The sequence below is a fragment of the Lepus europaeus genome, chromosome 1 (assembly GCF_033115175.1).
Source record: "Lepus europaeus isolate LE1 chromosome 1, mLepTim1.pri, whole genome shotgun sequence".
NCBI classification, from domain to species: Eukaryota; Metazoa; Chordata; class Mammalia; order Lagomorpha; family Leporidae; genus Lepus; species Lepus europaeus.
Genome location: NC_084827.1, coordinates 58554128 through 58577976, shown reverse-complemented (window position 1 = coordinate 58577976; position 23849 = coordinate 58554128). Strand labels below are relative to the sequence as shown.

General features: G+C 44.8%; 1 protein-coding gene across 2 annotated transcripts in view; it reads right to left on the bottom strand.

The window, feature by feature from the left end:
* The window catches only part of CNTNAP5 (contactin associated protein family member 5), a 967841-nt gene that overhangs the window by 286062 nt on the left and 657930 nt on the right, over positions 1-23849 (bottom strand). The window lies entirely within an intron of this gene.

Genomic DNA, 23849 nt, shown 5'->3' with positions numbered 1-23849 from the left:
TAGAATTGCTCCATCCTCTTAATTAGATTCATAATTCTTAACCTTTAGGTAAACTGTGTACTCAGGCATGGTGGAGGATGAGAAATGAAATTAGCATTCCCTAAGGCAAGACAGAACACTCCCTCCAAGACCCAGAGTCCTGAGGAAGGGCTGCAGGAGGCAAGTGTGCGTACCTTGACCAAAGTCTCATCGCAGAGCAGGTGGGACCCCGGCAGGGCTCCTTAGGTGAACACTGTCACTCAATGACAAATTCACCTTCAAATTCCAACTACGAATTGCATGGTTTCTCTAGGACACCAGACATCTGGGTTGTCAAGTCAAATCAGAACTCAAAGCACACACACATAGATGAAAGAATCCTCTGAGACAGCACAGAACAGGCACCCTCTCTGAGCAGGAGGAAGGAATGCTTCCCTGCTGCTACTCAGCAGACTGGGGTGTTCTTAGCAGCTCCTCCACAGATGCATTCAAACCTCCTGCAGTCAGGAACTGCCCAGGTCGCCTTCTACTTCTTTTCCTTTCACTCCTCAGTTAATCTTCTCTAGCTGCTAAGAGATTTAAAGCCCTTCATTGTATCAAAGGACTTCTACCAATGTGTTCCTCATCTTTTATCAGGCAGCACCTCAAGTTTCTTAATACTGTGCCTGTTTTAGATGTAACTTTATTGTAGGTATGTGTGGATGGGGCTTGGTCCTATATGCAATTTCAGGCACCCACTGCGGGTTTTGTAATACATTCAAGAGCACCAGGAAGCCAAAGCTGCCTCCTGCTGAAGTGGAGGCTAGTTATATAGCACCATTCAAAGGAACAGTTTCCCTTTGGTTCTGACACGCCCTCTTGAACTACTTTACAGATTTGGAAATCTTGAGGGATCAAATACTTCCTCCAAAGACAAAATATGCAGCAGCAGAAGATGCTGCTGGAGGTTGCAGGTGTTGCAGTACAGTGGGTAAAATCAGCACTTGCAATGTCTGCATCTCCGTTGGATTGCATAGTTCAAGTCCTGGCTCCACTTGGAAGTTCAGGCTTCTGGCAGCCATTTGGAGAGTGAACCAGCAGATGGAAAATTTCTCTCTCTCTTTGTAATCCTGGCATTCAAGTAAATAAATAAAATATTAAAAGAAAGAAAGAAAAGAAAATAGACTGCTGTCAGAAAGTCCCAAGCTGCAGGAATGTACCTGAGTTTACAGCATTTAGTATAGGGTGGCTGATGCAGTCCTGTGCACTGGGCATTTAGTCAGCTCTTTTGCTGGGCTGGCAACATTCAGAGAAGAGGAAAAACAGCTCCACAGTGCTCTGTGCTGTAATGCTTTATACATATAGACAAGCATGTACATAAATGGACACTACTCATAGAAAACAGATTTTTAAAAGGGGTGTTGAATGCTAAAATTTAAAAATATGGATTATTCTTCAGCAGCCAGTCAACAAACCAACACATGCACGTAGAGATGGTTTTACTCACATGTATGTTAGGGTTTTGTGACTAGTTACAAATTTAATTTTGAAAATTTGCTTTGCTTTTTCAACAAAAAACCATGAGTAAAATCATATTTTACAAATATTAGCTTTCTGGTTGATATTGACATTTGCATGAACTAATGCTGAAATTATAATATTACACAACAATAAAGCTAATTTTGATATTAACTAAATATTGGATTTTAGCTAAAACTACAATTCAAGATATACATATTCATGCTAACGTGAGAATCTATAAATAGACTTACAAGTTTAAACATCGCTGTTAGTACTTTCAAGGCCTGATGCGTTTGTCTTAGATGTGCCCAGCATTCAGAATGAGAAGGGAAGGACAGTATTCACAAATGTCCTTGTATTTCTATTCTTTCTTTGGATATGTTTTTTTCTATTCTTTTTTACTTGCTTTTGTTTGTGGGTTTTTTTTTTTCCCCATTGGCTGATGGGCATTGAAGCTGTGCACCAGTTATTTCTGTCTTTGTACCTTCCAATTTCAATGTCAGATACATCCTAGTCCTCTCAGGGTTCATCCTGGATCACAGTTGTAAGCAGAAGGGATGTGTGCCATTTGCAGCAGGTCCCAGAGCCCACTTTTTTCTGTCATGGGACCTGCAACACCTGAAAGAAGAGCTAGGCCATCCCTCTGGGCCCCAGAGTGGGCAAGATGTAGTGCTCCCAGCCAAGCCTGATCTACTTGAGCAATGACATCTTGTTGTCTTAAACCATTGAAATATTGCTTCCACTTTTGTTATTGCAGTGTAATTTAGTTTATCCTATTTGAAACAGAATTGAAGTTATGATTTTTAGAAACTTTTTATAATAGCCTACATAAATTTCATTTTAAAATATTTATTTATTTATAAAAAAGTATATACAGAGTTTTCTATCCGTTGGTTCAGTCCCAAGTACCTGCAACATCTGGGCCTGGGCCAGGACAAAGCCAGGATCCAGGAACTCCACCAGGGTCCAAGTACTTGGACCATCACCTGCTGCCTTCCCAGCTGCTTTATCAGGGAGCAGAGTTGGAAGTGCAGAGTAACCAGGATGGAACCAGGCACTCTGAAATGGGATGCACACAGCTGATGCTCAGCACCTGACCACACACAGGATTTTTATATATAAGAAACACTTTTGTGAGCATCTACTTTGTGTCAGCTGCTGAACATAGCTCTAAAGATATTCAGGAATGAACACAAGGGGACTGATAAAAGCTTCCAATTTCATAGAAAAAAATAAAATGAGTAGTTCATCTTGATGCAGAAATCCTTGCATAATTTTTCATCCTATTTCTATGAACTTTTGAAGGCTCCTTGTATGACCCAGCTGCTGTTTTTGAAGAATATACAGAATGGGAGAAGTCTCATTTGCAAAAGGAATTTTTATTTTAAGTTTACTACCAAGAAAATCCATGCTCTCTGTGTCTCTTATTTGCCAACAAATTGCCCACCCAGAGCTCCTATGGCCACCACATCCCTGCCCTGTCTTCCTTTTTAGAAGTTCATTGTAATATGGTACCCTCTGGAATAGCTGTGTTCTTTGTTATGGACTCTTGTTTTTCAATATCTCAACTTGAGGGCCTTGAGAAAATGTCACATGGCTATTAATGCCTAGGATGATGTCTCCATGTTGAGAATCTGTTCAATTTGACTCAAGATACAAAATGACAGAATTCAGGATTCTAATTCAGAGATAGTTCACCAAAGGATTTTCCTTTCCTTGCCTGCCCTGTCTCCCATTGCTCCTTCCTCCACCCCAGGTCCCTTCCCTCCCACCTTTCCCCTCCCCATTCTTTTCCTTCCCTCCCTTTCTGACCCCCTCCTCCTCCCCTTCTTCCTCCCTTTTTCCTTTTTCCCTTTCTCTCCCTCACTGTCCTCAAAGCAATATCTGCAACTACTACAGTATTTTCACACCTTATCCTTTCTAAATTCTAATCCCAAAATTCTGCTGAGCATATAGACGGATTTTAACAGTGTCAGCAACTTCATTTCTGATTTTCTCCTTATCTGACTTCTTCCCAACACTGATGTGGTCACAGAATGAATTAGTTTTCTATTCTTGGGAGAATTTTATGAAATGGTTATCATGGTTATCCAGACAGATTTTAAGTGAATTCTGACTTAATCTAGACTTACTGACTAGGTAAAAATCCAGTCTAGTCTTAATTCAGTTCAATAGGACACTGCACAACCTGCAGTTGGGCAACTGAGGACTGGTCATGCCTGGCAGTGGGAACTGATTTAATCATAACAGAGTTCATCAGATTCATGAGTAACTACAGAATTGAGAGGGTCGCTGGCTCTGACTTAACCTCTTTGATCCTCAGCTTGTTTATTAATTAAAATCTTGAGCTCACGGGACTATATGAATTAGAGATGGTTTCATATTTTGCCTGCACTAGAAAAAACACTGAAAACTCTCCTTAGAAAGCCTGCTTTCCTTTACCTTTTCCCTTATTTTAGGTGCCTCCTGCATAGGGATTATTTAGGAACTTGAGGGGAAAAAACAACTATCACAAACATTTTAAAACGTTCCCATCCAGATTATAGGAGAGCTTGTTTTTTCCAAGATGTATTTTATTTATTTGAAAGGCAGAGTTAAAGAAAGAGAAGGGGACAGAGAGAGAAACCTTCCATCCACTGGTTCACTCCATAAATGTTCTCAGTGTCCCCCAAAGTGGTCCAGGCCAAAGCCAGGAATCCAGAAATCCACATGGGTAGCAGGGACATAAGCACTGGGTCATCTGTTGCTGCTTTTCCCAGGCACATTAGAGGGGAATTGGATTGGAAGTGGAGCAGCCAGAACTTGGGCCAGCACTCATGTGAGATGCTGGCATTGTAGGTGTCAGCTTAACTTGTCAAGCCACACTGCCAGCCCTATATGAGGTCTTACTTTACACATGTATACATATGCATGTGTGCTTCAAAGAGTTTGTGGAAAAATAGAGTTGAAAGAGAGCACACATATTCTTGAGCATTCTGAAGACCATCACATATAATCAAGTGTGTTTGCCTTATGTAGATGTGTTCTCTCCAGCACACACACCTCTCCCTTCTGGGTAGAAACATCGGACAGAACAAAGACTTCTGGACTCCAGGGCTCATTCTGGACTTGCATTTCTTTCATCCTCTCTTGATAGATACCTGCCTTTAAAGAGTTGAGTGTTGACATTAGGTTTACCTGGACACTGATCTTTCCTGTCATATCTGAGGCAAGTTATTTCACCTCTCAGACTCCATTTCCTTATCTATGGAACTTGATGGATAGCCACATAACTAGAGGTTGTTTTGAGCATGTCACATTGTGTGTAGGTGACACACACACAATTTGTGTGTATATATCTTATAGTGGTGTTTGGCCAGTGCAATCCATTAGCAAATAACAACTGACTTCAGCATTGTTGGGGTGGTTGTAGTTACACTGTAGTCCTCCAATCTATGAGGAGTGATAGATGTGAAGATACCCTTCAGATGCCTGACAAAGTGAATAATACCAATCCTTATAATTTAATGCCTTTTCCATTTTAATTAATCACACACTATACACTGGCTGTAACTTCTGCAGTGTGAGAGCAAAGCTGACATGAATTTCTCTCTCCTTCTTCACAATCTCAGTGATAGATTTATTCTTGCCATCAATCTCGGTCATCTCTCTGGCTTTTCCTTCTGTTACTAAACCAAGAACTTTCACCTTTTCGTGAAAGGAAGCAATTCACAGCTTCTGGTTGGTGTGTCTGAATGGCCAGCATCACTTCTCTCATGTGTTGGGATCATGGTGAAATAAATTAAGGGTTACCTGAACACAAGTACTGTTGATCCCATGGCCAACCAAGTGATAATGAGACACTTGCTAAGAGAGAAACAGGCAGGTAGCATATACAGCATGGATACGCTGGACAGGTGATGATTCACACTCTGGACAGGATGGAGCTGGTCTGCAGGAGATTTCATCACACTACTCAGAACTATACACAATTTTAAACTTGAGAATTGCTTATTTCTGGAACGTTCCATTTACTAGGTTTTGCCAGTGAGAAATCACAGGTACTTGAAACTGCGGATAAGGGGAGACTAACTGTAGTGGTTGCTGGTGGTGACACGTCTTGGTTTTCTTGCTGGCCCTCCACATCTGGCAGCTGGGGCTCTCTACTCCCTCTTTGCCTCATTATTCTTAAGTATAAGCCAGCTTGAGAGCTGCAGAGATTTCCTTGTCACATTTATGTGGCCGCTGCTCAGAATTTCTGCCTGCTACATTCCTGTGAGCTTCCATGACTCAGGCACAGCAGTGTCTCCTGGGCTGTTTGCCACACACTAGCACTCCTGTCCCATTGTTCGTTGCTCTTCTACCTCTTTGCCCTGCCCCAGTGGGCCATTTGATGGGCAGTGGCCTAACCGATGCTATTTGCTCTTGTCTCATCGACTTATCACCTCTGGTCTCTGACCCTGGGCCTTAATACAGCCTGTCAACCTCATGTCTCCCTCAGATATCTCAAAATCAGCATGCTTAGTACAAAATGTGTTAACTTCTTCCCCTGTGGAATTGAGTCTTCCTCCAGCTTCTTAACTCTGATTAATTATTCTGTTAATAGTTCTTAAACTCTCACCTTTCCATTTTAGACCTGTACTGGTAGGCCCATGGTAGTCAGAAGATACATGTGAATATATAAACCTTGAAATGCAGTCAATGTGGATTTAAATAGGCTATAAATATAAAATACAGACCCAATTTTCATGATTAGGCATGATAAATGTAATGTAAAATAGTCCTTTTTTGTTTTACTAATTACATGTTGAAAGGATACTATTTTAGTACATTGGAATAAATAAAGCATATTATTAAAATTATTTTCACTTGTTTCTTTTAATGTCTATCCTGTGGCCAACAGAACATCTTTAAATTGCCCATGTGGCTTGCACTATATTTCCATTGGACAGTACTATAGAGTCTACTTTGTTCATCAAAATAATCACTCACCAAGTGGGGTACTGCTGCTTCCAACTAAACTGTAAATGATATCTGTATTTTCTTTTCTGTTTCCATGACCACCCACCATGCTTTCTAACTCTTCCCTTAACCTCCACTGGATCTCCTGTCTGTGGTCTCTTTCTGACCCCATCTGCCACCACACAGTTAATCCTCCTATCCTCTCACTCCCCAGCCCAAGTGTCCGCAGCATTCAGTGAAAGGAAGTGGCTCCATCTAGAGAAGACGCTGCAAAGTGTCTGAAACCGAGAAGGGACTTCATCTCCCTTCCTCCCTCCTCCCTGTCCTCCCTTCTTTCCACCCTCTGACAGACCATCGGGAGTAAGCAGCAAACACCTTACCTGCTCACTCCTACAGCCTTTCCCCATTCCCTGAGGGTGAACCACACTGTCTTCCTTCTGTGCATTTTCCCATCACTTCCTCCAACCCAAAACGATTCCCACCCATGCTCTGTCTAAAAAGAAATGCCACCTATCCAGAGAAGACCTCTGGGAGCCACCTAACTAGAAGCAATTTCTCCATTCCCAGGGACTCTATGCCTCTCCAGCATAGACATCATTAGCATAGCCCTTTCCTGGAGCACACTGCACCTTTCTAACTGTGGATGCAGCCTCTGCTTCTGCTCACAAGGGCATAGGCCCCCTAAATGATAGCAGGCATCCTGGCCAATATCCTCTAGGTATGCATTCAGAATCCCTGAACAAGCTGTGAGTTAAGTTAAAATACTAGTGATTTCAGAGCTGAGAAAGTGAGATTCAGAGTACACAGCATGGGTAATGGTCACATTACCGAGACAGAGAGGAAGAACTCAATTACTTTGCTGCTTCAGAGCCTCAGATATTTCCACTGTGCTGAGATGATGGTTTACCAGTCTCAGGAACGTGGGTACCATCTTAGCAAAACCACAATCCATGTACAGAAAATGTACTGCTCAAGATGTCTCGTTGGATGCCACACACACACACATACAAGAAAGTGTGAAGTAATAAAAATGCCACAATACACTCACTCATCTTCCTAGTGACAGAGAACAGTGGAATTATGTCTACAGAGGCAACTCAGTAGTCTCAAGCTTCAGTTATCAAGAATGCAACTTACTGGCATCTCTTTCTCCTTCCATTGATAGGAGAACCATCAATGTTATTTTTGTCATCCCCATTCTTTGAGATGGAGAACTTGAGGCTTAGAGATGGTGAGTACCTTATTTAAAGCCACATAGCTAGTAGTAGTAGACCTCCTACTTGAAGCAAACCCAGAAGTGGTTCATCTAGCAGAGGTCTCCCCACTGCTCCACCGCCTTCCATTGGGAATGGTCTCAGTGAGGATTCGGATGGGAAGGAATGCCTGTTTCCAGCCCTGGTCCACCAACACCAAGCTCTGAGGGGCCGTCAGAGCAGGAAGTCTGTGTAGACCACGTAAGCTCATCTGCACCATCTCTGTAATTTTATTTCTATGTCCATTCCATAATACACCATATAATTCATGAAGTAAGCACACAAATGTGGAGGCAATAAATTGTTTCCTTACTATTCTTGACTGATGAACTTAGGGAAGGTTCATGCTTTCTCTGCACCATCCACTACCACATGTAATCATGTTTTAAGGAGATCAGGTGTGTGAAACTATCCAAAAAAATCACCTACTATATAATTACATTGTTGTTTTTCATGGGCTTAAGGATTGCACAAAATTTCTTTTTTTTTTTTATTTAAATTTTCTTTGCTCTACCAGCTCCTCTGGTTCCTTACTGTGACAAGAATGCAACGAACTGTAATGCATATTGTCATTCACTTTGTATTGGTCAGTATAGGGACACATAGCATCAAAGTGGAAAGGACACCTGGAGAAAAATCTAATATACAGGCCGGCATTGTGGAATAGTGGGTAAAGCCACCACCTGCAACACCAGCATCCCATTTGGGTGCCAATTCTAGTCCAGGCTACACCAGTTCTGATCTAGCTCCCTGCTAATGTGCCTGGGAAAAGCAGCAGAGGATGGTCCAAGTGCTTGGGCTCCTGCTACTCATAGAATAGATCTGGAAAAAGCTCCTCTCTCCTGGCTTTGACCTAGCCCACTCCTTCTTGGCGGAGGGAACCAGCAGATGGAAGATCTCTGGCTCTCTCTTTCCCTCCTGTGATTCAAGTCAATAAAATTTTAAAAATGAAAATCAAATACAGACCTCCGCTACCAAAGAGGAGAAACTTGAGGTCCATAAAATGGAATGACTGCTTTAACTGTGTGCAAAATGTGAGAGGTCAATGGCAAGAGAGGGCCAAGCCCAGAAAGAGGAATGAGCATTCTGAGCAGGGACAACACCAAAGCCACAGTCCTAGGAGCTAGGGCATACTAGGCAAGGATCTGAAAAAGAGAAGTGGTGACACGTGTAGTGGGTGAGTGGGAGGACCAGAGCCAGTGCCAGCTGCAGCTGGCAAAGCTCTGCAGGCCACAGAAGGGTGTGTTGAGGGCCAGCCTCGCAGCACAGTAGGTTAAACCTCCACATGAGACAGCATCCCCTATCACAGTGTTAGTGAGCTCTGGTTGCTCCACATTGAATCCAGCTCTGTACTAATGCATTTTGGAAAGCAACAGACAATGGCCCAAGTGCTTGGACCCTGTCACCCAAATGGGAGACCTGGATGGAATTCCTGGCACCTGACTTCAGCCTGGCCCAGCCCCCATTGTTGCCACCATTTGGAGAGTAAAACAATGGATGGAGGGTCTCTCTTTCTCTCTCCCTCTTGTCTCTGTTAGTTTGCCTCTCAAATACATCTTTTAAAGAAAAGAAAGGAGTCAAGGTTCCACAAAATATTTCAATAGCTCATAGAAATCTAATTAAAAGAAAAAAATTACTGTGGTGTAAAGATTTAAAAATTCTTAAGATTCATTTATGGCTGGCACCATGGCTCATTAGGCTAATCCTCTGTCTGCGACGCCGACACACCGGGTTCTAGTCCCAGTCGGGGCGCCGGATTCTGTCCCGGTTGCCCCTCTTCCAGTCCAGCTCTCTGCTATGGCCCGGGAGTACAGTGGAGGATGGCTCAAGTGCTTGGGCCCTGCACGGGCATGGGAGACCAGGAGAAACACCTGGCTCCTGGCTTCGGATCGGCACAGTGTGCCAATTGCAGTGCATCCGTCGCAGCGCGCTGGCCGCAGCGGCCATTAGGGGGTGAACCAACGAAAAGGAAGACCTTTCTCTCTGTCTCTCTCTCTCACTGTCCACTCTGCCTGTCCAAAAAAAAAAAAGATTCATTTATTTGAAAGGTAGAGTCAGTGGGAGATAGACACAGAGAGAGAGAAAAGGAAGAGGGAGAGTGCACTCCTATTTGCTGGTTCAATTCTCAAACCAGGAGCCAGAAACTCCACCTGGGTCTGCTGTGTGGATGGCAGAAACACAAGCATTTGAGCCATCATCCAGTGTTTCCCAGGCAATTGGCAGGGACACAGGTCAGAGCAGAGTAGCCTGGTACTCTGAATAGTATGCTGGTGTCCCAAGCAGCAGCTCAACCTGCTGTGCCAAAACACCTTCCCCTGGCACAATAAGGTTTAAAATTCAGGAATTTGAGGGGTCTTAAGTTCTTGGAGGCACCTTTCTCTAAAGGGAGGAGAGAACTTCCACTTTGACTATGACCTTGTCTACATAAGATCAGAGTCGGCGAACTCAAAAGGCTTCCATAGCCTTGGCAACTCACGACTAGAGCCTAGGGTGATTACTGATGCCATAAACAAGAGTGTCAGTTTGTTAAGTGAATAACAGGAGTCACTGTGCACTTACTCCTCATGTAGGATCTCTGTCTTTAATGTGTTGTACAATGTGAATTAATGGTATAACTAGTACTCAAACAGTATTTTACACTTTGTGTTTCTGTGTGGGTGCCAACTGTTGAACTCTTTACTTAATATATACTAAATTGATCTTCTGTATATAAAGATAATTGAAAATGAATCTTGATGTGAATGGAATGGGAGAGGGAGCGGGAGATGGGAGGGTTGCAGGTGGGAGGGAAGTTATGGGGGGGGGAGCCATTGTAATCCATAAGCTGTACTTTGAAAATTTATATTTACTAAATAAAAGTTTAAAAAAATTGCATGAATTGCCAGGCTTTTTGCATAATTAAAGATAAGTAAGTTTATCTTTTAGCCTTATTTTTTTTTGTGTGAACTTTTTGAAATAACTTCTATTATTCTGGTACAGTGGGAAAGACTTGAAGCCAGCTCCTGTGACCTCATTTTGGATGCTGAGCAGATTACCAGCTGCAGGAAAGGGGGGCAGGGAGTCAAAAGCAAGAAAGCAGGAATCTACAGCACTTGTCCAGGGTGGGGGAGACTGAGCCTGCAGGTGGTCACGGCTGTGTAATGACAGACAGGGTTATGGAGAGTTTGAGGGCTTGTCAGTGTTTGGAATGGGGAATGGAGACTGTGAGGAGGGACAGAGTCCTGGCTCTGGCCTTAAGAATCTCTGTAGATGAGGGTCCCAGGTACCAAAAGGAGGAAGTTTCAGGGAGGAGCAGATTTGGGTAGTTTGCTAAAGTGGGAGGAAATGCAGATTTGACATTCACACTCTCCACCATACTAGGTGTAGGTAATCGCCACATCTATAAATAAGTACACTGAATGTGAGAAGTCACTGTGCCCACAGCCAGCTGGAGGCCAACTGGGGTGGGCATTTGGTGCTGTGGTTAAGGTCCTGCTTGGAGACCTGCATTCCACATCAGTGTACTTGGATTTTAGTCCTGGCTTTGCCTCTGATTCCAGCTTCCTGGTTGTGCACACCCTGGGAGGCAGTGGTGGTTGCTCCAGTACTTAACTCCCTGCTACCTACATGGGAAACCTGGACTGAGGAACTCTGGCCTTCGGCCTGATCTAGCCTCCGTTGTTGAGTGACATTTGAGGAGTGAACCAGCAGGTGGGCGATCTCTCTCTGGCTAGCTGGCTGGCTGTCTCTCCTGTCTGTATTTCAAATAAAAATTAAACTAATTTATTAAAAATAAATAAAATAGGAGTGGCATTGCAGCACAGTGTGTTAAGCTGTCTCATGGGACACCTTCATCAGATATCAGAGTGTCTGATTTGAGTCCCAGCTGTTACAACTTCTGATCCAGCTTCCTGCTAATGTGCCTGGGAGGCAAAGGATAATGACTCAAACACGTGGGCCTCTGCCACCCACGTGGGCAACCTGGACAGGGTTTCTGGTCAGCCCCTGGCTTTGGCCTGGCCTGTCCCTGGCTTTTGAAGACATCTGGGGAGTATGCCAGTGGATGGACAACCTCTCCCTATTGCTTCCCTCTCTCCATGGTTCTTCCTTTAAATAAATAAATAAACTGTAAAAACAAAAAGAAGAAGATGGAGTCAGTTTCCCTCTGTTGACTGTGGTCTGGCTTGGGTGCCTAATCATTAGAAAGCAGCAGAAGAAATGATGCATGACTTCCAGAGCAAGGTAAAATAAACATGCTATGAATCCACTTGTCTCTCTCTTCTCTCCCTTAGGATGTTTTCCCCTCAAACCTAGTTGTTGCACTCTCAGAGAGTCAAAGAGCTTCATGCAAAAGCCATGAGTCTGACTGAGATTCCAGTCACAAGCTAAAAGCCAGTAGCAACTCCAGACCTGTGAGTGATGGGGCCTCCCAATGATCCCTCTTACTGCAGTCAGAATGCAGTAGAGGAACTAGAGTTCCAGGCATGGAGTGGAGTGGCCAGACCCTGCCCAAACGGCGGATTCATGTGCAAAATATTGTCACTTTGAACCATAAAGCTGAATGGCAGTTTATTGTACAACAGCTGATTACAGGTGCAGAGCCTTTTCTTGGAGTGTCTGAATCTGCTTGTATCATTTTCCTTCCTTCTGCAAGATTTTTTTTCTTTCACTTTTCTTATGTTTTTTTTTCTGTTTTTGTTTTTTTTAAAGATTTATTTATTTGGAAGGCAGAGTTACATAGAGGCAGAAAGAGAGAAAAAGAGAGAGAGAGAGGTCTTCCATCTACTGGTTGACTCCCCAGATGACTGCAATGGCTGGAGCTGCACTGATCCTAAGCCAGGAGCCAGGAGGTTCTTCTGGGTCTCCCACACAGATGCAGAGGCCCAAGGACTTGGGCCAAATTCTACTGCTTTCCCAGGCCATAAAAGAGAGCTGGATTGGAAGTGGAGCAGCTTGTAATCGAACTGGCACCCATATGGGATGCTGGCACTGCAGATGGGGGCTTTTGTTTTTTAAAGATTTATTTATTTATTTGAAAGTCAGAGTTATATATAGAGAGAGGAGAGGCAGAGAGACACAGAGAGAGAGAGGTCTTCCAACCAAAGGTTCACTCCCCATTGGCTGCAACGGCTGGAGCTGTGCTGATCTGAAGCCAGGAGCCAGGAGCCAGGAGCCAGCAGCTTCCTCCTGGTCTCCCACACAAGTGCAGGCACCCAAGGACTTGGGCCATCTTCTCCTGCTTTCCCAAGCCATAGTAGAGAGCTGGATTGGAAGTGGAGCAGCTGGGTCTCGATCTGGCACCCATATGGGGTGCCAGCGCTTCAGGCCAGGGTGTTAACCCGCTGTGCCACAGCACCAGCCCCACCTTTTTTATAAAGAATATGGGGGTTTTAACCCACTATGCCACAGCACCAGCCCCTTCTTATGTTTGTGTGTGTGTGTGTGTGTTACTGTATATTACTTTGGATTGCAGACAGAGGTAAAAAAACAGACAGACTTTTATTTGAAATTGATCACTGGTGCCGCAGTTCACTTGACTAATCCTCCGCCTGTGGCGCCGGCACCCTGGGTTCTAGTCCCCGTTGGGGCGCTGGATTCTGTCCCGGTTGCTCCTCTTCCAGTCCAGCTCTTTGCTGTGGCCCAGGAGTGCAGTGGAGGATGGCCCAAGTGCTTGGGCCCTGCACCCACATGGGAGACCAGGAGGAAGCACCTGGCTCCTGGCTTCGGATCTGTGCAGCGCGCCGTCTGCAGCGCACTGGCTGTAGCGGCCATTTGGGGGGTGAACCAACAGAAAAGGAAGACCTTTCTCTCTGTCTCTCTCTCTCACTGTCTAACTCTGTTGTCAAAAAAAAAAAGAAAGAAAGAAAAGAAAGAAACTGATCTCCAGTATAGTATCTGTAAGTTTGAACAAGCTACTGAAAGTCTCAAGGCCTCTCCTTCATGGATAAAATGAGAATGACAGCACAAACTTCTTAAGAGCATTGAGAAGACTGAATGGTATACTGTGCTTGCAATGCGGGGAGAGTGAAGGCGCTCAGAAGCCAACTGCCTAGGCCATTAGCAGCTGCTAACTCAGAAGGGTACGCACTGTAGGATGCACGAGCCTCCTGACAGAGTCTTGTGATACGCTAAGCAGAGAGAATTTTTCAGTCAGAACATTTCGAATATGTCCCTGATATTTTGCCTTCTAGATGACAAAGCATGGAATTATATTTTTTGATTATGCTGTACCTGTAACAAAATCACTTTTTTATAATCTGATGTAAACCTGGTATCATGAAAGGACCATGCATATTGGGATCAGTTTTCCAGTGTGTGTGTGTGTGTGTGTAGGGAGAAAGGGAAGGCAGTTAGGAAAAGAAGGAAGGAAGGGAGGGAGGGAGGGAGAAAAGGAGAAAGAAGGGAATATGAAGGATGTTGCTGCAAGAGGCCAGGGTCTCAGCTCTCCGGCCCAGTTCTCAAAAATTGTAAGGGTATGGGCCTGCACCGTGGCTCACTAGGCTAATCCTCCGCCTTGCGGCGCCGGCACCCTGGGTTCTAGTCCCGGTCGGGGCACTGATCCTGTCCCGGTTGCCCCTCTTCCAGGCCAGCTCTCTGCTGTGGCCAGGGAGTGCAGTGGAGGATGGCCCAAGCCCTTGGGCCCTGCACCCCATGGGAGACCAGGAGAAGCCCCTGGCTCCTGCCATCTGATCAGCGCGGCGCACCGGCCGCAGCGCGCCAACCACGGCGGCCATTGGAGGGTGAACCAACGGCAAAGGAAGACCTTTCTCTCTGTCTCTCTCTCACTGTCCACTCTGCCTGTCAAAAAAAAATTGTAAGGGTATAGGATGGGTTGGTAAGTAGCCAAGGCAATCTCAGCTTACGTTAACTGAGCAAGGACAGAAGCACTGCTACCAGCTGGAGGTGATCCACCAAGATCTCTAAGCCTTTCATGGAGAGCCTTGTGTTCAAATACGGAGGCACAGAGTGTATAAGTCACGTGTTTGCCCTCAGGGGATCATAAGTGCTCCCAGGTTATCAGTCACAGGGAATGACCTAAAAGGTATATGTATTTAGGTAAACAAGGATACTGGGTTTGCCTGATTTACACAACTAATATCAGCTTTTGAGTTTGCAATAGAAAGAGAAAGGCTACTTATTCCCAAACTTAAAATGTCTTGGTGCTGTGTTTTTACAGTTAGACTTACATCGCAGCCCTAGGCCTCACACGATCTAATCTGTGTTACTCCCAACCTCATTTTCCTCCCAGCCTTGTCTCTCTTCTGTTTCTCCTGTAGCCAGACTGGCCTTCTTGCTTCCTCGCCCAGAGCCTTCTCCCTGGCTGTGCACACACCCCACATCTTTCCTCTTCACAGGCCTCCACTCAGAGCCTCCTCTAAGCAAGGAGGATTTTCCAAACAAGTTACCTGCTCACTCTCTGGCCCCTTGTTCTCCTGGACTTTCCTGCCTGTTTTTTCACGAGCTGATTCTGCATGTACATGTGTGCACATGTGTGTGTATGCATGTATGGCTTCCTTTCTGTCATCTCTACTAACAGTATCATCTCTACTGCTCAGGACAGAGGCTGGCATACTGTGAATATTCAACAAGTAATTAGGGATAAATAATCTTGTTTTGTGCAAGTATTGGGGACAAGAGTCTTTAGTGTAATAAACTCAAGTGCCCTGGGATGTGTGTGGTTACTTTTCCATTAATAATTTCACTTTTTTGCATCATAATTTACAATGAGAATTCTATACCTAGTCATTAGTTTTGTACACATGAGAAGTCAAATATTGCAAATGGACATATGGGTTTATGCACAAATCTATTTGGGCATATAAAGAGTTTATGTGCTTATATATACATGATATGACTTATACTGTGTAGTATATAAATGATGCATTTATAAATATTCATATACATTTAATCCATGCTTATATACTGCATTTTGCCTAAATTATATATTTTGGAAGTACAGTTCACTGTGTATACTGTAAAGTGAGGGACAAAAGGAAAATTGAGATTTCAGGGTATTGAAATCAGATATTCCTTTACATTTCGTGGAGCCTGACTATGTAAAGTGACTGACTCCAGGCAGAAGGCACTCATGTGCCTGCATGAAGGAATGACGGGCAGAGATGTGAGCCAGTCCGTTATTGATGGGTAACCCAGGTTCTCAAGTGTTGTGAGGCAGCCTGAGCTCTACTGAAAAACTTAACCACCTCTCACGGTGATTTTGCTAGATGCTTGAATTCCTGCACAAATGCTTTCTGTTCAGAAAGACAGCTCAGGCGGTCTTACACATTAAGTAGTGGAGTCTGAATTCCCAGTGATTTCCTCGGCTTCAGTGCTGAATTCTTAGCTACACCTTGGAGAATTCAAGCTTTATTGAGTATCCCCAAGTAGACATTCTTTTAAAAAAGAGATTCATATATTTATTTGAAAGGCAGAAATACAGAGAGAGAAGGAGAGAGATGTATCTCCCATCCATTGGCTCATTTCCCAAATGGTCACAATGGGCCAGGCCAAAGCCAGGAGCCAGGAGCTTCTTCCAGGTCTCCCACATGGGTGCAGGGGCCCAAGGACTTGGGCCATCTTCTACTGCTTTCCCAGGCCATAGCAGAGAGCTGCATTGGAAGTGGAGAAGCTGGGACTCGAACAGGTACCCATATTGTATGCCGGTGTTGCAGGTGGAGGCTTAACACACTATGCCACAGCATAGACTTTCATCACACACAGTGGAAAATGTAAAAGGATGTGCACCTTAGACACTTATTCCCCAACAAATATATCCAGTAGGGACATTCTAGGAACCACAGAGACTGTTGGAAGAGGACACTGTGTTAGACAGGCCTCTTGATGCCTAATTCCAGCAGGGACCTGGGCATGCAGCTTCCCTGTGTGACATCACCTTATACCCCTTTCAGTCCTGTCCTCTCTCTCTCCTGGAGAAAGCAGTCATATGGAGCTAAGTGGCCGCAAGATTCAAGCATCTTTCAGGCTGTGGTCTGGGTATTTCTTTTTCTGTTTTCTGTGTTCTGGACCTGCATCCTGTGTCATTTCCTATGCACATCGCATGTCGTCTTCCGGACCCTCACCTTAGGCAGAAGTCCCCGAGAGGTTTTGACAAGTGAAAAAAGGGGCAGAGCTCAACTAAGGCAGTCCTGGTCACTGGGGACCTGTGACCTCCTGCTCTCTGGTGACCAGGAAGTGCTGAGCACTGGCAGGCCTGCCCTGTCTCATGAGCTTCTCTGCAGCCTGGGGCCTCAGTCTCTGCAGAGCTCAGGGTGGGAAGTGGCGAGCACAGGGAAGGAAAATGCAGCCACGCACAAGAATAACAGACACCTCTCCCCATCTCCTGGAATTCCGGCTCTTTCCAGAGTTTCTAGTATGAGCTTTCACTTAGAAGATGGATGTCACAGCCGAGTGACTGGCACTTATCAGTAGCTCTGGGGCAGAATATCAGAGGAAACTGTCAGAAAATGACAGCGTCATGGCTCAGTCACAAACTGAATGAAAAAAACACAGAGGTGAACCACGTGTGACCCTACCCTCCCTGGCTCCCCTCTCCTTCTCCCTCACTGTTGAACTAGAGCCAAAGCCGGAGCTGAGAGCAGGCAGCTTGAGGCTCTGGGGATGCAGTCTTTGGAATCCACAGATCCCCGGGGCCCAGACAGGGATATGTGAGCCCCGGAAGCTGCTGCATGGAGGCAGAGGCGGCACAAATCTCCGGATGCTGATCAGGAGTTGTCCAACCGGGAGACTCCGGTGCATGCACAGCCTGGACAGGGAGAGCTGTGCCTTCCCTTCTCCATCTTCTCTTTACTTTGAGCACAACAAGGGAGCTCATGTTCACTCTGACTGCTCCTGCTCCTCGTCACTTTTGGCCCTTCAGGAAGTCAGGCATAGCATCCATGGGAGGCCATGGACATGGTGGAACAGTAGGTTCCCATGCTGCACAGGACTCCCAGAGTGCCTGGGATCCGATCGTAGCTCCTCTGCTTCTGATTAAGCTTTCTGATGATGTACTTGGGAGGTAGCAGATGATCTAAGTACTTGGGTTCCTGCCACCCACCTGGGACAGTCAGATGTAGTTTCTGGCTTCTGGTTTCAGGCACTGGTGCAGTCCAGCTCCTGCAGGCATTTGTGAAGTGAACCAAATGGAAGACTCTCTCTCTCTTTCTTGCTCTCTCTCCCTCCCTCCATCTCTCTTACTCGTTCCCTGAATAAATATGTAAGTCAATAGATCTTTAAGGAAGTACAAATATCATCTCTGCTTTGATCTGGCAAAGCTGGGTGCAGGAGCTAGATCCGTCCTTTGCCAGCTGCCTGCCATGAAACAAGCACCATGCTGCCTCTGAGGCTCTGTTTTATGAACTGTCAGGTGGGGAGTGCTGTGGTTTGTTCCCCAGAGGACTGCGTGTTGTGGTGTCACGGGGGTGGGATCTTGAGAAACTGGTGCCTTGGGGCTGGTGCTTGGTGCACTAGGTTAATCCTCTGTCTGCAGCACCGGCATCCCATGTGAGCACCGGTTCTAGTCCTGGCTGATCCACTTCCAAGCCAGCTCTCTGCTGTGGCCTGGGAAAGCAGTAGAAGATGGCCCAAGTCCTTGGGCTCTTGCACCCGCATGGGAGACCAGGAAGAAGCACCTGGCTCCTGGCTTCAGATCGGCGCAGCTCCAGCCATTGTGTGGCCATTTGGGTTGTGAACCAATGGATGGAAGACCTTTCTGTTTCTCCCTCTCACTGTCTGTAACTCTACTGCTCAAATAAATAAAAAGAAAAAAACAAACTGGTGCCTGGTGGGAGGTCTCTGGGGACACTGTCCTTTAAAGGAATTAAGGTAGTTCTCAAGGGGTCATGAGTTCTTGCAAGAGCAAGTCGTTATGGAAGCCTGAGCTTGACCCAAGTCACCCTGGCTTCCCATATGGCAAAGTGACCCCCTTCTCTCCCAGGTGCTCCTGCCACTGGGACTCTGACTTGAGGCCCTCTCCAGAGCCAAGCTGAGGCCAGAGTCATTTCTTGTAACTTGCAAGAGGGAGAGCTAAATATACCTCTTTTCTTCAAAAAGTTGACTGGCCCCAAGTATTTCTTTACAACCACAGAAAACAGACTGACACAGGGTAAAAAACCCGTGCAATACAGAACTGTTGTTGGAGTGAGAGATGATGCCCACTGAGCACCCTACACACATCCTCAAACATATGAAATGGCTGGCCATTTAAATATTGATTTATTTTCTCTTATCTTGCTTTATTTTATTTCTGCCCTCCTTTTATTTTCTTCTAAGATGCATCTGTTTACTTGTAAGACAGAGTGGGAGAGAGAGAGAGAGAGAGATTTTCTACCTGTTGGATCACTACCTAAATGCCACAGTGTCCTGGGTTGGGCTAGGTCAAAGCCAAGAGCCCAAAACTCCATCCCAGTCTCCCCTTTGGGTAACAGTAACCCAAGCACTTGAGCCATCATTCTCTACCTCCCAAATTGTGTCAGCGGGCAGCTAAGGCAGAAGCAGAGTAGCCAGGACTCAAACTAGGAACTCCAGTATGAAATGCAGACATCCCAAGTGGCAGCTTTACCCACTGTGCCATAGCACTTGACCAACTCCTTCTCATTATTATCTATGGAAAGAAGGCATTCTCTACCTTCTATCGAAATCCTTCTACAATCACTATATATAATACTCCACAGCTTTTACTAATGCTAACACATGAGTTGTAGTCAAGAAGCTACAGGGAACAGGTGACACGTGGTTTTAAATTAACAGCAACAAATAGCTACAATTCTCACCAATCTGGTTTAAATTAATCAGACGGCCAAAGTGGAAGAAAAATGAAAATGTGCCTTGCTGGTGAGTGGGCCTCAATCCCACAGTGTTATTGGGAGCAGAAGTTAGTACAACTTTGAGACATTGCAGAAACAAATATGGCAAAAGCCCTACAAATATGTAACTCTTTGTCCTGGAACTGGCATCTGAAGGAATTTCTCCTAAGGATATAATCAGCTGTGTTCACAAAGATCTATGTGCAAAAATATTCTTACATGCTTAATTGTAATAGTTTAACAACAATAACCAGCTAGGTGTTCAAATAGATTTTTTTATTTGTTAGAGAGTACCCTGCTGTTCATAAAAATGATGATATGAACTCATATTAATTTATACAGAATGGGGGCTGGCACTATGGCATACCAGGTAAAGCCACTGCCTGCCACATCAGTATGCTCTGTGTGTGTGCCAATTTGAGTCCCAGATGCTCTACTTCCAATTAATCTCCCTGCTATTATGCCTGGAAAAGCAGCAGAGGATGGCCCATATGCTTGGGCCTCTGCATCCACCTGGGAGACAAGGAAGAAGATCCTGGCTCCTGGCTTCAGATCTGCCCAGCTCTGGCCATTGTGGATATTTGGGGATTGAACCAGCAGATGGAAGATTCTCTCTCTCTCTCTCTCTCTCTCTCTCTCTCTCTCTCTGTCTCTGTAATTCTGCCTTTCAAATAAATAAATAAATAAATATTTTTAAAAATTTATATAGTGTGTTATTTTTGTGTCAAACACAGGCTGCAAAGCCATACTCCAGGGCAGTGAACCCCTTCCTAAGTTCTGAAGGGACGGAAAGACCTGCTCAATAATTCCAGGATCTCAGGTGGGTAAAGAAGAGATGCCATTATCCAGTCTTCAGTTGATTGACATCTGGGTTAATTCCATATCTTAGCTATTGTAAATTTAGCTGCAGTGGGTCTTAGTGAAAAATATGAATGGGAATGGGAGAGGGAGGAGGAAAAAGGATGGGAGTGTGGGTGGGAGGGAGGGAAGGATGGGGAGAATCACTATGTCCCTAAATTTGTATATATGAAATGCATGAAGTTTGTAAACCTTAAGAAAAGGTTTCTAGGTAAAATAAATAAACACAAAAATAAATAATATATTCCAAAGAGAGGGAGAGAGGGGTAGGGGAAGAGAGGAGATGTCATCCCCTACCCCCTTGTAAACAGAATGATTTAGTGATAAAGATCCACGTGCCTGCAGGGTGTTCTCTGGGTGCAGGCTTTTGGATCCATGTGGCCTCAGTGTTGCACACTTCTCTCTCCATTTTAACTTCCATGAGGTGAGCTCACCTGTGTGGGAGCCCAGGTGGCTTCTTTCAGTGTGATGTGACGCTGGAGTTACATCTCTTGGGGGCAGTCTGAACAAATAAGTGCTAGTTAGCTGCATCTCACACACATGCCTGGTCTGAAGATGGAGACTGATGGAAAAGGTGGTCCCTTCTATGTTCTGCGAACTAGCTACACAGATGAAAGAAGACTCCAGATGTCTAAGCCCATGGCCCTCTGTTAACTACCTGAGAGAGACAGAATCTAACGGGAGAAAAGAGGACTTCCAAGGCCAAGCACATGAGTCATTACATCTGTAAATGTATGATTGGAAGAATGCATGGAAGGATCCATCCATAAACGGCACAACAGTGATCATCTCCATGTGATGAGATCATATGCATGTGATTCTGTTTATACTGTAAGCCAAGGAACAGGTGACTAGCTTAGTGGTTGAGAATCAATGTCCCACATTGAAGTACCTGGGTTTGATTCCTAGCTCTCGCTCCTGTCTCCAGCTTACTGTCGATGTGGAACCTGGGAAGCCATGGTGGTGGATCAGGTAAATGGGTTCCTGCTACCCACATGGGGGTCCTGGATTGAGTTTCTGGCTCTTGGCTTTGGCCACAGCCAAGTCCCCTACATAGTGATCATTTAGGGAATCAGTAAACAGGAGCTCTATCTTTCTCTCTTTTTCTTTGCCTCTCAAATAAATTAGTAGGAAAAGATTCTCCTTTGAACTGCTTCTCATTATAACACAGATTTTGGACCTTCATTGCTGGGATGAGGACTGTGAGTAAGGATGCTCCTACCTGCTGGGCACCTAAGATTTAGTTCCTTGTGTGGTACAAGGAACTAAGATTGCATTTTCCTTCAGTCCTTCTATCAGCCTGAGGAGTTCAGGATCTTCCTGCAAATTTTTCCAGCTGTGAAACTGAAACTACAGAAATTGACCAGCCCCATGGGATCCCATGACTAGTAAGTGACAGAATCAAGTCCTCATTCATCCCATGGCCTGCTCCCAAATCCATGCTCCTCCCGTTCAAATAGGCTCAGGGAGTTTAAGACAATTGTTTTTTGGGGAAATGCATGTACAAAAGAAATAGTGTAGCAAAATTAATATCACAGGATACATGTTCTAAAGTAATTCACATAGAGTGAACATACTCCTATTCCAAACTCAATCCTTACAAAACTAAAGCAACAGGGCCAGAGTTCTGGCTCAGTGAGCTGGGCTGCCATTTTTGTTGCCAGCATTCCATATCAGAGCGCCTGTTAGAATCCTGGCTGCTCTGCTTCCAGTCTAGCTTCCTGTTAATGTTGCTGGGAAAGCATGAGAGTATAGCCAAGTGCCTGGGCCCCTGCCACCCATTATGGGAGACCCCAATGGAGCTCCTAGCTCCTATCTTGGACCTGGACTAGCCCCAGCTGTTGTGGCCATTTGGATAGAAAATATGTCTCTCTCTCTCTCTCCCTCTCTCTCTCTCTCCCCCTGTTTACCCCTCCCCCAAATTCTGCCTCTCAAATTTAAAAAAAAAGAAAACTAGAAGCAATACAATGAAAAATGGAGGAGCAGTTTCTGGAGACAAACGCCCTGAGAATAGCACCAAGAGTGACACACGTAAGCTTGACAGCCCGAGGAGAGGAAGATACATGTAACACAAACACCGAATCCTGCAGGGTATGCTGGGAAGTAGGGGCACTGACCATTGCCTCTCATCTAACCAGTCCTCTGAGCATGGCTGAGTCCAAGGAGAGAATTGATTTTCACAATGATGATCCTGAGTCATCAAGAAAAGGTTCTATTTTGTGTTCAGAACTCTCTGTTTAAGAAGGCAAGGAGGCATGAATCCATTTGAGAAAGATTTTCATTTCAAGTAGTTAAAAAAATCTTTGCAAAGATCTTTGGTGGTTAAAGGGATAAGTGACAGTTATCTGGAAAATTCACTTATGTGGAACAACTCTTCCACTGAAGATTTCAGATTAGCCAAGCGGTACCTTGTATTTAGTTAGATTTCCATCACTTCCCCTTCGTTGACATTTCATTTTCTATTGTTTTTTCCTCCAGGCATTTCAGATTCCTAACCCCCAGGCACTGGGTTGTATGCTTCTTGAGACTAGAGTTTTGGAACACCCTTTCTTAGATGCTCCCTCCCCTTGGGGTTTCTTTTTCTTTTCTTTTCTTTTCTCTTCTTTTCTTTTCTTTTTTTTTTGCCATGAAATAACTGAAGAATGGACAGTCATAAGAATGAATGAATGACAGAAAAGTAATAAATTATGACCCCTCCCCTCCTGATCTTTGCAATAACTTAGATTTTCATAAGCAGTCAATCAAAAAACGAAAAAAAAAGCCATAAGAAAAATAAATAAATAAGGCCAGTCTCACTGTTCCAAAAGCAATATTATCTTTAATGTCCTCTATACTTTCATTTACTTAAAAGGGAGAGAGAGGGGATAGAGAGAGAGAGGGAGAAAGAGAGAGATCCATTCACAGGTTCATTCTCCAAATGCTTACAAAAAAACAAGGCTGGGACAGGCCAAAGCCAGGAGCCTGTAAGTCCATCTGGTCTCCCATGTGGGTTGTAGGTCCCCAAGCACTGCTGCCTCATGGGATGCATTAGCAGGAAGCTGCACCAGAAGGAATGCAGCTGCGCCTTGAATCAGCACTTGGTACAGAATATAGACTACAACACCCACCCCTACACGATCTTTACAAGAGACATGTTGCTGATACCTCCACATTTCAGATTACAGGAATACTGCAAACATGCAAGAAGGCCCCTGCCTGCCAAATACTGCACCCTTATGCACCCTTTGTCCCAGATACAATTCAATACTCCTGGTTGAATGTGCTGAGATCCTTGGTGGCTTCTCAATCCCAGAAAAATAGCCTTCTCCAGGTCACACTTCCTTTGGCTCCCTCAAGCCCTCTTCCAGTGCCAGTGCTCTCAGAGACTTGTTCACCCTCACAGTGGTTGTGGATGGCCTTTGTACTTTTTTCAAGGTTGCAGAGCAAAACTTGAGAGGCTGCAGGCATCAGAGCCAGCAATAAACACACCCAGGTCTCCTGGTGCATCTCTCTCAACTGCATGGTAAGTCAGTGGAACAACATCCCCTTCTTGTCC